Raw genomic sequence first — 14822 nt, forward strand, 5'->3', positions numbered from 1 at the left:
TTTCATTTTAGTGGTAGGTACTGAAAGAGAATAGCTTTAATTCAAGGAAATGTTTTGACAGTAAATACACATCATCTCAATTTCTTAAATATAACTGCTACTCATTGGCGTAGCTGTGTTCATAAAGTTGAGGGGGGGGGGGGGGGGGGGGGGACAAATAATGATTTTGATGTCATGTAAACCGATTACCCTCTTACTAAGACGGGGGGTCCGGGGGTCCTCCACCGGAAAATTTTGATTTTAAAAGTGCAAAATAGCGCTTTTTAAGCAGTTTTTGTATCTAACCATTGGATACATTGATGTTAAAATTATTATTGTTTCCTTAAGATAAAATTTGAGAGTGAAGAAATTACAAATAAAGTTGGTCAGAATAATATTATAAAATAAAAATATCACGGTCTAGAAAGTTGGGGGGGACAGGCCCCTCCACCCAAAAAGTTCAGGGGGACACGTCCCCCCTGTCCCCCCCGGTTCCTACGCCCCTGCTGCTACTAATAATGAAATGTGTAGTGTAAATTTAAGTACAATGTATTTTTTGAAGAAAAAATAAAGAAATAAAAAAAATATCTTGTAGGAACCTAGACTACTAGAGCAGCACTCTAAGCATTCAAAGGTGCTGTAAGTGATCATTAGTCAATGAAAATTAAACTAATTTTAGTAACATAAGAGAGTGCATAATTAAATTATTTAACTTAAAATTGCAAAGCTACCTCATGATAATGTATGATATACAGCAGAACACAGGTAGAATTTACTCTTAGAAATGAGACAATAATGTGGTGCAGTATAGCAAAACAAAGAGCAATTTAAAAAATAAAGTTCAACAGTTTTCTGTAAAAATGAAAATGAGATAGATAATTTGAAACGTTCGAGTGCAAATATCTCAAAAAATGTGGAACGCTTCACGATTTTGCGTGTCATCCTTGCGCAGTGGCCATGCTAATCTTCTCTGTATCGTTCCAATTTTAGTATATGTACCGCCGAAGCGAGTACATTGGTGAGTGTATAGTTACCAGTATATATACTTATTATTCTATGTATGATGTATTAGTAGCAGTACAAACGTTTTGATATATTTTAGTCATATTAAGGTGATAACTTTATATATTTTTTTGTTTATTTTATTACAAATAAAGTACACTTTTTGATTAATATAACTTATTTTACTATATTATTTACAGTTTTTGTTTTTAAGACATAAAAGTTAAAGAAAATTAATATATTATACAGCTTTAACATGAAACTAGTAGTTCTTAGTAAAATGCCTAGAATGCGCTACTAACGAGCTTGTAGAGATAATGTGTGTGTACGTTTATTTTCATTCTTTGGTCAATTTTTCAAACAAATTATTTTTTAAACATATCAAATTTTATTTCAGTTTATATTATTTTTATTTATTGGACGCAATTTATATTGTGTTATGTGAATTTTAGGATTAATTGTAAAATCATGTTTTGAAAATGTGTATATCTTTATTACTAGTAAATAAATGCATATGTTTGAGATTAATGAGATATATAAAATTCATGAAAAGGTCCATATATTTTTTTATTAATACGAAGCTTTTTAATATTGATATATAATTGATTCGCCCAATAATTTGTTTACTTATCAACTATATTATCATGTAGCAAGAGTAAAATCAAAACTTTAAAGTGATTGCAAACGGTAAAAAAGATACTTTTATTATTCTATTACAACTAGGTGAACGATTTCGCCTAATAAAAATAATATAAACTAAAATAAAATTTGATATGTTTAAAAAATAATTTGTTTGTAAAATTGACCAAAGAATGAAAATAAACGTACACACACATTATCTCTACAAGCTCGTTAGTAGCGCATTCTAGGCATTTTACTAAGAACTACTAGCTTCTTGTTAAAGCTGTATAATATATTAATTTTCTTTAACTTTTATGTCTTAAAAACAAAAACTGTAAATAATATAGTAAAATAAGTTATATTAATCAAAACGTGTACTTTATTTGTAATAAAATAAACAAAAAAATATATAAAGTTATCACCTTAATATGACTAAAATATATCAAAACGTTTGTACTGCTACTAATACATCATACATAGAATAATAAGTATATATACTGGTAACTATACACTCACCAATGTACTCGCTTCGGCGGTACATATACTAAAATTGGAACGATACAGAGAAGATTAGCATGGCCCCTGCGCAAGGATGACACGCAAAATCGTGAAGCGTTCCACATTTTTTGAGATATTTGCACTCGAACGTTTCAAATTATCTATCTCATTTTCATTTTTACAGAAAACTGTTGAACTTTATTTTTTAAATTGCTCTTTGTTTTGCTATACTGCACCACATTATTGTCTCATTTCTAAGAGTAAATTCTACCTGTGTTCTGCTGTAGCCTATATCATACATTATCATGAGGTAGCTTTGCAATTTTAAGTTAAATAATTTAATTATGCACTCTCTTATGTTACTAAAATTAGTTTAATTTTCATTGACTAATGATCACTTACAGCACCTTTGAATGCTTAGAGTGCTGCTCTAGTAGTCTAGGTTCCTACAAGATATTTTTTTTATTTCTTTATTTTTTCTTCAAAAAATACATTGTACTTAAATTTACACTACACATTTCATTATTAGTAGCATTTCTATTTAAGAAATTGAGTTGAAGTGTATTTACTGTCAAAACATTTCCTTGAATTAAAGCTATCCTCTTTCAGTACCTACCACTAAAATGATATCTTCCTTTCAGTATTTAGATTGGAAAAAAAAATTGTGTTTTTCTATACAATTAATACTTTTTGTTTTTTATATATTTTTTTATTTTTCTAATATTTATAAATTTGTACATATTTTAAGTTGAACTTTCGTCAACAGCTATCTGTGTATGCTGGGAGACATTTTTATGTTTAATTGAAAATAATATAAATTCCATAATTTATTTGAATTTTATCAATGATCATAGCACGTTTCTAGTTTCTTTTTTTCATTAGGTACAGTTGATTTCATCCTAACCACGGAATGCTCAGTAATGTGATTTGAGAGGTAATTGAGTGACCCACTTAGCTATGAACAGGTATATACCTTAGGTACTTTAGTGGGACAAAGTTTGACGTCTAAGGTTACCTTTCCTGTTTTATCTGACCGATGTTACGACGCAGACGCAATAAGCAAATGTATTTGCTGTGCTGTGTACTCTTCGACCGTGAGCTGAGTGACCGACCATGTTCACTCATGTCTGGGCCCAAGAGAAACACGTGGCCACTGCAACCTGCAAACAATCTCTGCCGTGGGTGCGTAGGGGCGCAAGCCCGCAGAAGATGTGGTCTTTGCTTTTGCAACAACACTTCAAATACTTTTGATTGACAACTGAATTTACAACCATAATATCCTATTCCCCCCTCTTTTTCGACAAAACATAAATATAACCTGCCTGCAGTTTTCTTGCTAGACAGTTTCTACTAAAGCTCTGCGAGTGTAGATCTCATAGTAAAAGTCTTGGTGGGCAGGGGCTTAGCCAGGGGGGGGGGGGGTTAGGGGTTCAACCCCCCCCCCCCCCCCCTTTAGCACCAAATCTTTAATTAATTTCTTATTCATCACTCAAACAATTTTCATATTAAAATTAATAAAAATGTTACCATTACAAAATTGAAATTTAAGTACCGAAAACTCCTAAAATAGCACTATTTTACATCTTAAAATCCAAATTTTCCCGGGGGAAGACCCCCGGGCCGCCGCTTTAATACGGGAGGGGGGGGGCATACTTCTTAACACCCCCCCATACACAAATCCTGGCTACGCCACTGCTTGCGGGTATATGCGATTGCAGATCTAATAACGTAACTCTGGCCCCGATTAAGGTACGTTCTCCGGTGTATCCGCTGGCGTGTGTCTCGCAACCACATGCGAGCATGCTTGTTCTGTGAGAGGAGACACGTGTTCTCGCACGGGCGCAGATCTCCCAGCCGAGAGCTGCTGTGCTTGTCGCGGTCTGGAACACGCGTGCACTCGGGGGTAATGGAGGCGGTGTCAGGCTCTGTTAACGAGGGAGTGTGGTGCGGGGAGGGGGCGGGACTAGCCGCCTGGACGCCACTCGCAGGTGTGCTGTCCGGCGCGAGGCTACCAGCACCCAGCAGCACCCAGCAGCACCCAGCAGCACCCAGCAGCACCCAGCCGCACCCAGCCGCACCCAGCCGCACCCAGCCGCAAGGTACATCTACAGTGGGTCTCGTTCCAACACACCATGCCTGCTGTTTCCTTGTTCCCTGCACCATCAGTCTTGTGACTGTCACTGGTGGATCCGGGGGGCTTAGCGGCAAGATGATACATATATTTTTTTTTTAATTTTCTCCTAATTTCTTATTATAGTTTACCAAATTTACTTAATTATTATTTTCCTGCAGTGCTGTATATAACAGGACTTTTTGAACCACAAATAAAATGTACTTAATATTTCAATAGTAAATGTACTAAAAAAAGGAATTATAAAAGTTAATTTGGCCCTCTCCAATCCATCGCTCTGGATCTGTCCTTTGTTGCTGTTGGATGCATCGCTTCATCGTAGAATATGGATGAAACTGTGGATGTTGCAGTCGCAACGTTTAGCTGCGGAAAAAAAAAAAAAAAAAAAAAAAAAAAAAAAAACCCTTTCGGCACAGCCTACAGGCGTAGGTAGATTTCGAAGTACCTACTTTTTCTGGAAACTTCTATAAAAGTCTGAACATTTTAAACATGTCAGTATCCAATATTCCAAATTTAACGATAAAATACTCATATCCCATGCGGCGAAAATTATTCGATAATTTTTAACTCAATGACGCAAGCATTGAATAGCTTTGAACGATTTTTTTTTATATTCTAGAGTGTATGAATGTTTTTGACTTTCAAACACTTTCTCTATCCCTTGCACTAATAAATGGGCAAATAAAAATTTTCCTTTGGACCAAGCCTTAGGATAATATTAAACATGGTATAAAAAAATTCAAACTTCCTTACCATTAAATTTGTTTAAATTTTTTTAAATTACAACTCCTCCTGTATTTACTGCAATAGTTCTTCTCATCAAAATTTGTTTCCGCTATAGTTTTAGATAATGTTTAGGATTTTTTCATAATGAATATTAACGAATTTGATAGTATGTATACCTAATAAAAAAGTTATGATTTTTTTTTTGTCTTTCAACCTTTGCAGTAAGAGTTGGTTACATGAAAATTTACTTTTAGACAGCAGTTTTAGACCACATTTTGGAAGTAAAATAAATAGGAACGAATTAAATAGTGTACATGGTACGAAAGTTCCATTTATATTATTATTATTCCAACCCCTGCTTTTCTTTCAACCTCTTGCAGTCATTGTTCGTATTATCAAAAATTGTTTCACACAAAAGTTTTAGATAAAAATTATACAATTTACAAACAGTTGAAATGGATTCGATAGCGTGTCTACTAAAGGAATTATGAATTTTTTGCCCTTCTACCCTTGTTTTTTTTTTATCTCATTACTGCAATGGTTTGTTTAATCAAAAATTGTTTCAGACATAATTTCAGAATATCATAACCGTAATCATGCCATAAATATACATTATTTTATAGTCTTAAAATGTTAAATATATATATATATATAACACCAACCACTTATTATTATCATCGAAAGAATAGAAAAAAACCAAATGTTGATGCTAACAAGTCGGGCAACAGCGGGTGTGTCTGAGCGTGAGAGACACCCTGTAGGTGCGACCACGTGACTGCTCGCGATGAGTCGCTGCCAAACGACCGAGGCGACTGTAAACATTGGGCGCACTTTTAACATCTAAGTTTTCAGCATGAAAATATTTTCATTTTAAGCGTTGATAACGGCTAGCTAATCGAAATAATTGTACTATTAAAAATCCCAAAATTAATTGCAGCAAATAATTAAATTATCATTTACGCAACATCTGTATTCATTTTTTTCCCCCTATTTGCATGATAATGAACTACATCATAGATTTAAATGTGGGGGAAACAGATACGGAAAGGAAATCCCAATTAATTGATTGCAGTATTGTTTATTAGCTAATATTTAGAAGCACTAAAATAATTTACACAACTACAATTTAATTGTCTGCCCACAAATTAGTCGCACTGTTCACTCCCCACGTGAGCTGGACTCGACTGTGACTCTGCTGCTCGTCTGTCGCCGCGCGCCTGAGTCACGACACTGCCTCGCTCTGCTCTCTCGTCACTCACTATCGCTCGTCGCTCACTATCGCTCGCCAAGGGCTCACTCGCCCTCCTCACTTCACTGCAGCTCGCAGCTGCACCCGCCGGGTCGTCCTTGCTGCGTGACTTCTCCAGGACGGGGTCCGGGGAACTACAGGGATGTCGCTGCTAATCGGGTGTACTGAAGCGGGAGGGCTGACTGGCCTGCCTCGTCTCTTGCATCCTCGTAACAGTATAGTGATTCATAAACAGTACTGCATAAAATAAATTTGTCTGAGTGTTCTATTCAATTTAAGCCACTCTGCATTTCTCAACGTTTAAAGTGAACTATACAATTTACGTTTAAAGCTCGTCTACAACAGTCCGAAACTGTGGGTGGTCTGTGTCATTATCGTAATGTAAACGACTTCACGTTGTCGCACGGGAAACTGCCTGCAGTATACACTTCCGGTGCCCGATGTCAGAATCTACTGATTTCTAAAGCAGTCGCCAGAGCGCAGTAAACAATAGCACCGAAATGAGTGTTTTGCAAGGTCTATTGTTTCCATGCGTTGTACGTGAGAACGCAGCTAAGTTTTGAATTTTGATTTAACTTGTAAAATTGTGAGAGTTCAATTTTTTTTCGGTAAGGCAATATTAATATCTTATAAATAAATTCTTATCACCCTACCAAACATGAATTCGTGTGAAAAGCGCCGATCGCGAACGGACAGGACTGATCAGTATTTGGCTTCCTGCAGTGAAAACTGGTTGTTTTATGTTCGGAAGTATGGAGGTTGTCGGCTGCACCCTGGTGCGGAGCAGAGCGAGGCTGTCTGCGCCACATCAGCTCCCGGTGCTGGGTCCCGTGCACGTGGCAGCACGTGCACGTGGCAGCACGTGCACGTGGCAGCACGTGCCCGGGGCCACCACGAGGTGTATCCCGCGCGGAAGGCAACAGCTGACCGCCGACACCCGCGCCTGTATAGTGCTAGGTACTCCAACATACGAGGGAACCACATTCCCACTCAGAGGGTGACAGGGCATAACTAAACCGCATTATCATACATTTGTCCTCGGTGTAATTATTATATTAAGAAGCGCCAAGATTTTTTGTGGCAACATATATAAAGCGTTGCCCGCGCTGAACTCAACATGACACAAGGAACATCACTGCCGAGCTTCAAGTCTGTAGGACACACGTTTGAAAATAGGGAAATTATGATTTTAAAGTCCCATTGATTGCACAGTCTCGGTGCATCAAGGCTACGTACGCATCAGCAAACCCGGGACGCCAATCTTCAGCTTCATATCGTGAAAATGCAGGCAACCCCTAGGCAAGACGTGACGGACGCAATAAAACAATAGTACTTTACAAATTCAAGGCCACGCCATATATTGGCGAAGTTCTAAACTGAACTGTTAGTTCGTTAGCCGCCGCGAGCTCCACTAAGCGTACGGGTCGCCAAGGGGGAGGGTAGGAAGTTGCCAGACCTTACTATATTACTATGTGGCAAACATAGAGAATTGGCACAAACTCACTGTTAGTGTGTCTATCCTACTTCATATACTATAAAGCTGAATTTACCCCCTTTCCACTCTCTCTTCGGGATGGAATTTCATAATTACATGTAGTCTATGTCACACTGCGGCCCATAAACTATCTCTATGCAGAAAACCAGGTCGATTTGTTGCTCCACCGCTGCGTGAAAGATGGAAAACAGACAAACACACATATAATATTAGTGGGGCTGCCGGAGTAGTTCCCAGCCGGCACCAGGTATCACAGGATCTAGGCTGCAGGATCCAGGACACGCAGGGAAAGTGTGGCGTGGCGCGCGCAGGGTATTCCTGTCTGCAGGCCGCTAACTGTGCTCTGGGCTGCGACAAACATGTCCCGATGTCTACCGCATTCTACATTTCTTCCGAACCTTTCATTGAAGTCGGATTGTTTTATATCACAAGGACATTTTATATATTTAAGATAAAATTAAACATTATATGAAAAAGTTTTACTAAACGTGGGTACGTGCCGATTTTTTTTTATAATGGACTGCTCCTACTATATAGTTTTAATTGCGACTATACACTAAAATGGTATAGAAACAGGACGTAGAAAATAAATTTGTAGAGTTCAGTATTCGAGACTTTCCAGCACCGTTAATGTTTATTTCTGGACATATCAGTGACTTTCAATAGCAGTCCTTTGAAGAGCTGTCGACTCTGGAGCGACATAAGCAGGGGCGTAGGAACCGGGGGGACAGGGGGGACGTGTCCCCCTGAACTTTTTGGGTGGAGGGGACTGTCCCCCCCAACTTTCTAGACCGTGATATTTTTATTTTATAATATTATTCTGCCCAACTTTATTTGTAATTTCTTCACTCTCAAATTTAACTTAAGGAAACAATAATAATTTTAACATCGATGTATCCAATGGTTAGATACAAAAACTGCTTAAAAAGCGCTATTTTGCACTTTTAAAATCAAAATTTTCCGGTGGAGGACCCCCGGACCCCCCGTCTTAGTAAGAGGGTAATCGGTTTACATGACATCAAAATCATTATTTGTCCCCCCCCCCCCCCCCCAACTTTATGAACACAGCTACGCCAATGGACATAAGTGTTACTTACCCGGCACATACCTAAGTGTTACCCATCAGCAGTGTGGGACTATCGAGTCGAAGTCCATTGGGGAAAGTAGAATTGGAGCGAAATAAAGTTTCCTTGGGGAAAAGCAGGTAATGATATAGTACGAAAGGAATAGGGAACATGTACTGAATTATTGTTTATTGGCATAATGCTAATAAGATACTTTGAAGAAAATTGAACGAACGCTCTAACTGGATACTTGATTTTGTTTCATTATTTAATAAATTATGTTTCTGGTTAATTCTTGCTATTATACAAATCGATAAAAACGTATTTACAATTCATTAATATTTTTTAACTGTTCAGTCATCTTATAATGGAATAGGCGACATTAACATTGCAAGGATAGTATTTACATATTAAAGTTAGATTCTTGTGATTATGAAGTGTACGAATTTTAAATTTAAAAAAAAATGAAATGCAATTTTTGGATTCAATCGTACGTAGCCTTTTGTCTGGTATCTGAAGAAGATATATAACCATAAAAAAAATTACGTAGAACAGATTATCAATTGGCTGATTCCTAATAAAAATACAGACGATACCTACAAATACAAAAATTTAACTTATATAACATAGACTGACCACTAATTTAATCATAAACAAGAAATTCACGGTATTATCTAACCATGTGCTCTTGGCATACAGCTTAAGTTAATAATTCTTAAGTTTTTCAATCGAAAATCCATCTTTAGTCTGTGGCTATATGTATCACTAGAAATAATTAAAAACAAAAAAAAGTAAAGATTGAGAGTGTGCTAGCGAAAATGAAGAAGAAAAAAACCAGACCAGGCAATGACTAGAAAATTAATTTTTCAAAACTTTTGACCATATACACACTAAGATTTGTTATGGGCACGGAAAAAAAAATTTGTGTATTTTTTTAATACCTCCGTCCCTTTTAGCTTTACCATAACTTGTTTATAAAATAAACTGAGTATAACTTCCTCCCCCATGGATGTTGTAGACATGACAGCAGTAGAAGGCACTCTGGCAGCCGCCGTGGCGACAGCAGCGCTGTTGGTGGCGGGAATGGAAAACTGCTCACAGCTAGCGCTTCACGTGGACGGGCCTGAAGACTGGTGGGGCTGCCTCTCCTGCCCTGACAGTGGCGTGCTGCAGTGCCTGGCGCACCAATTGACAGCCTCATTAGAAACCTCCCGCAGCACGGGTAAGCCAATGGGCCTTTAGGATCCAATATGCGTAGGTTTTCCTACCCAAACATTTATTAATCGTTGACAATATTACTAGGTTTTAAACAAGTAAATTAAACATCTCTTATAAATAAGAAAGTGGTACCACAATGAGAACATTATTTCCTGAATCAATAACAACAAGTATTCGCAGTAATTTGTTAATCAGCCATTGAAGTGAGTAAATTCATGGGCTCAGAGTCCACAATTAAATGTACAACTGGTATTTTGTTGGATTCAGACTGGAGTCACATTTCATCCAGCCTGTTCTCGGGTTTCTATGGCTTCGGAAATCACTCCAGGTAATTTCTGGGATGGTTTCCTTCTATAGGCCAAGGCCTAACATTTACCTGGATGCTGTGGTCTATGCTCGTCTTTAGGGGAGGCTGGGGTCAGTTGAACTCAGAGACGGTTGGTAATAGCGTGGTCGTCCCGAGGGGAAGCGACTACCTTGCAAGTCGGAACACGTCGCTAAGTGGGCGTCACCGCCCCGAGCGCATCGGACATTTGTATGTCGATGTATCGCTTTTTCGACGCAAAAAGTAAGTTCAATGACTATTTTTTTTACATATTGCTACCACACTATTGTTTGTTTTGCAATGTAGTTTACAATCATTGTTTCTATTAATGTCCTGGTCAAGTTGATAGTGGTTTGTATGTATCTACCACAATTAGATTTTTTGACATTAATTTTATAAAATATATTTGAATCTAGGGTATGGAGGCAGTTGAAACAAACCATTCGAGATCAATTTAAATGTGTTTATATTGACCCCCAAGCGCTTGTTTCATACTTTTTGAAGCAAGTTAACTAAAATCTTATTTTAATCTTTCAAATGTCAAGAAACTGTCCAAAAACAACCGTGATGAGGCCGATCTTAAAAATAATAAAAAGGCATATGGAAAAGTAGAAACCAATGACATTCCATTAATACAGGTAACTGAAAATATGGCCTAAACATTACATATATGTTTAGATACAAGAAATAAAATAGATAATTCCAACGAAAAGACTGCATAATCTGTGAATATGGATTATTCGCCACACAATAGAGTTTTTTACCGACTCCCGAGAAAAAAAACACTATCAAAATATTTAACAAGATGAGCTGACAGAATTTCGGACTTTCTAAAAAGGAGGTACGGAAATTATTATTTCAGCTTACTACTGTGTACAACTTGCGAAAACCATCATCGTAGGAAGAGAACTAGTTGGCTGGGGATGTTTGGTTTCAAGCTTTCATGGCAATAAATCTAGATTTATCTGTGAGAGCCACTTAAGCTACAAGTTTATAAAGATCACGAGTTTTAACCGAAAACATGCTGAGGCTTTCTATGAAAACTTAGAAAATGTTGTGGATCGCCATCAATTTGAGACTCAAAATATTTACAACATTGATGAAACCAGAGTCACTATGGCACAGAAACCTGACAGAGTTGTAGTCAGATGAGGAACAAAACAAGTTGGATCAGTTACGTCTGCAGAGACATTGGCTTTTTCTGTAAACTCTCTATGGAATGTGCTTCCTCCAATGTTGGTTTTCCTTCGTGTTCGATACCAAAAACATTTCATAAGAGATGGTCCTTGGGTTCAGTGGGCACTGCAAACCCATCAGAATAGATGCAAGACGAAGGCTTTCTGCTATTCCTAAAAAATTTAAAAAATATTCTCACTGCTTCATCAATCACAAGGTGTTGCTGGTAGTTGACAACCACTCTTCACATATACACATCAACAGTCTTGACTACTCCAAGGAGAATGGCATCGTCTTACTGTCTTTCCCACCGCATTGTTCTCATAAACTGCAGCCATTAGATAGGTTCTGCTTTGGCCATTCAAAAAAGCAATAAACTCTGCCTGCGATGCTTGGATGCGAAATAACCCTGGCAAAACAGTGAGCATCTATGACATACCAAGCATTGTGTCTACAGCTGTGTCATTGCCATTCGCCTCAACCAATATCCAAACTAGATTTCAAAAGATTCAATAGAAATCTTTCCAATAACTTAGATTTCGCTCCATTGTATATGATGGATCGTTCAAACCCTACTACCGAAACTAATGATCAAAGGCCAACAATTACTGGCACTAAAACACCCAATGAACTTGACGAATGGGAGAGCGAGTCTGTCAACGTTGAGGCACAAAACCCTGCCGCTCAGCTAGATTTTGGGCCATCTTCAGGAAGTTCTACAATTTTAGAATTTCAAGCAAGTGACATCAGTGCTCATACTCCTACTGTTCTTGACTCGCATGATTACTTTTCACCCGAAACAGCCAGGCCTTTTCCGAAAGCTCCACCATGGAAAACACTCACACTATAAAAAGATGAAATAAGGAAAGAAACTTAAGAAAAAGATCTAAAAAAACATGTTAACAGAGTAAAAAAGAATCATAGCCTAGTTTGTGCAGAACGTTATGGCCACAGTAGGCCAGGAGAAGACAGGGTGCAGGCTGTGGGCACAGCAGGTGATCCAATTTATTTGTGCCATAATTTTGAATCCGATTAATGGTTAGAATTGAGTGTGTGGACTAATTGGTCTATGTTAATCTGTTAGAATTAATGAGTATTAGAAAAATAATTATTATTTTAATAGTGTTCAGTCTTAAATGAGTTGATCTCATTAAGGAGCTTGCTTGTAAGAATGGATGTTTTTTGCTCTGTCTGTTAATCGTTACCAAATTAAAACATTTATGTTTGCTAATTCGATAAAAAAATGTTAGGTTAATTTAATATAATACAAAATATTTTTAAAATTTTGATTTATCTCTACGTTGTTCTCATTGAGTAGCTTGCTAGTAATAAAAACTATTTTCTGACAATACAGTTTCCAAATTAAAACTAGCTAAGTAAAATAATATTAAAGAACCTTAATGATGCTTTTAGTGATTATAAACCTTATATAAAAAACAACAAATAAATTTATGTTTGGCTAAAAAAAATATTTTATTCACAAAAAAAAAACCTGCTTTACTTCTTCATACACACCATCAAAGCTACCTGGGGTTAGATGAAATATTTGTTCGTATTGTTTAAAACAACTGTTCCAACTAACCCCAGACGTTATTACAATTTACCCCGACACAGGGTCAATTGAAACTTTTACCGAAGGTTTCTAAATAGCTTCCACTTCAGCTAAGGATGTATTTTAAGAAAACATATTAGTGCTATACTATAGCAAAATAGTCTAGCTATAATTAAAATGTATTACCAAACAGATTGGATATAAAACAGAGTCGCAGTAAAGATTATCTCAAAAACATTTCAAATGACCCCAGCCTCACCTACCGACCTCGTCAATGAGATGGAAGGGGGGGGGGGAAATGAAAACAGTAGCTCTTAGGTTAAAGATTGGCCATTAAACATTCAATTAAGTTGGCAGCAGAAATAGAAAATAATCTCTATGTCAATATTTATTTTAAATTTAGATTTTAAACCGGTGTTTTCTCTGATATGGACAGTGTGTAGTTCCCATGAATGAAAGCCACAACCACAACTCTATGACTGTAAAATATATAAATCCTAGCAGTATGGTGTTTTTTTAACAAGTGATCAGAGAACTTCGGAACTGTTCAGGTGTGGCTCTCATCCCTGTGAACTGTAGGCTTCACAAACACCCCCCCCCCCCCCCCCACACACACACACACACACACACACACACATATATATATATATATATATATATATATATATATATATATAATGCACAGAACAAAATAATGTTTAGCACTGTGTTAGGTGTGTATCGATTTGATTGTTACAGACTATATTTGCATTGGTGCAAGTTATTATGGACATAGCATGATGATTTTAGTATTTTGTTACAGAAATATGTACAGCAAACATTTAAGGTAAAGGTAATACATTTAAATGGGGCATAGTTATGCAGAGACATGTAATGAGATGGGACCTGTAAATGATATAATTGGTTTCACACATCTCGTATGCCAATTAGAGCCATGCCCAGCTGTGATCCTCACCACATGAAGATGATTCATGTAGTTAACTAAAAGTAAACTGGAGGCGCTGTAATAAAATCATATAAAATACAACATAACAGTTCTTAAACAGGTTTAGAAGATAGTAGTAACCAGCAAACAAATGATCCACATTCAGAAAAACATAAAGCATGGTTTATAATAGTTACATGTGTTGGAGCCACAATAGCATGATAGTTCTATCTACATCACAGTTAAAAGTGTTGTGAATACACAATTTAAATTATAGCAGTCATATAATAATTATCTTAAAATGTGCTGTTCTGGCAGATCGCGGTGACGATGAGGAATACAGTCATCTCCCTGCACTGAGCAAGCCTCTCATGCTGCTGACACTGCTACGTTCCAGCTTTGGCTTGATCCTGGCAAAGATGTCACTAGCACTTCAAATGAAGCTGCTTTTCATCGGCCTGGTGGGCTTGGTGGTCAACCTCTACCGGCTGTATGCCATGAAGAACCAGCACCAGGAGCCCCAGAAGGTGGTGCACTATCAGCACACGCAGCACATGCACGGAGGCACAGGACACCTGGACGACAAGCATGACACTGGCTGGATGGGCGAGCTGTGGGAGAACACTTTTCAGCACCATCAGGCAGGGCTGCCCCCTGACCTTCACGCGTCCTTCTTCTACAACAACCCGCGAGTGCCACTGGACCAGCTAGAGCCATCCTCCAACCAGTTATAGTGATGGACATCCTGTGCTAAAGACACTACATCATCTGACTGTGCGAGATGTGTGATAACACCTTCCAACTGCTTCTGAACCCGCATTCATTCTTTAATAACAACCCACGAGTGTAGTTGAGCAAGAT

The 14822-nt window shown here is 37.6% G+C and overlaps 2 non-coding genes across 2 annotated transcripts; one reads left to right on the plus strand and one right to left on the minus strand.

Moving 5' to 3' along the window:
• Window positions 1–886: 886 nt before the first annotated feature.
• On the minus strand, window positions 887–993 carry LOC134535591 (U6 spliceosomal RNA). The gene has a single exon (XR_010075656.1). It is a non-coding gene; the product is annotated as a U6 spliceosomal RNA (small nuclear RNA).
• A 1129-nt stretch (window positions 994–2122) lies between these two features.
• On the plus strand, window positions 2123–2229 carry LOC134535597 (U6 spliceosomal RNA). The gene has a single exon (XR_010075661.1). It is a non-coding gene; the product is annotated as a U6 spliceosomal RNA (small nuclear RNA).
• Window positions 2230–14822: the final 12593 nt, after the last annotated feature.

This window comes from Bacillus rossius, chromosome 8 (genome assembly GCF_032445375.1).
Source record: "Bacillus rossius redtenbacheri isolate Brsri chromosome 8, Brsri_v3, whole genome shotgun sequence".
NCBI classification, from domain to species: domain Eukaryota; kingdom Metazoa; phylum Arthropoda; class Insecta; order Phasmatodea; family Bacillidae; genus Bacillus; species Bacillus rossius.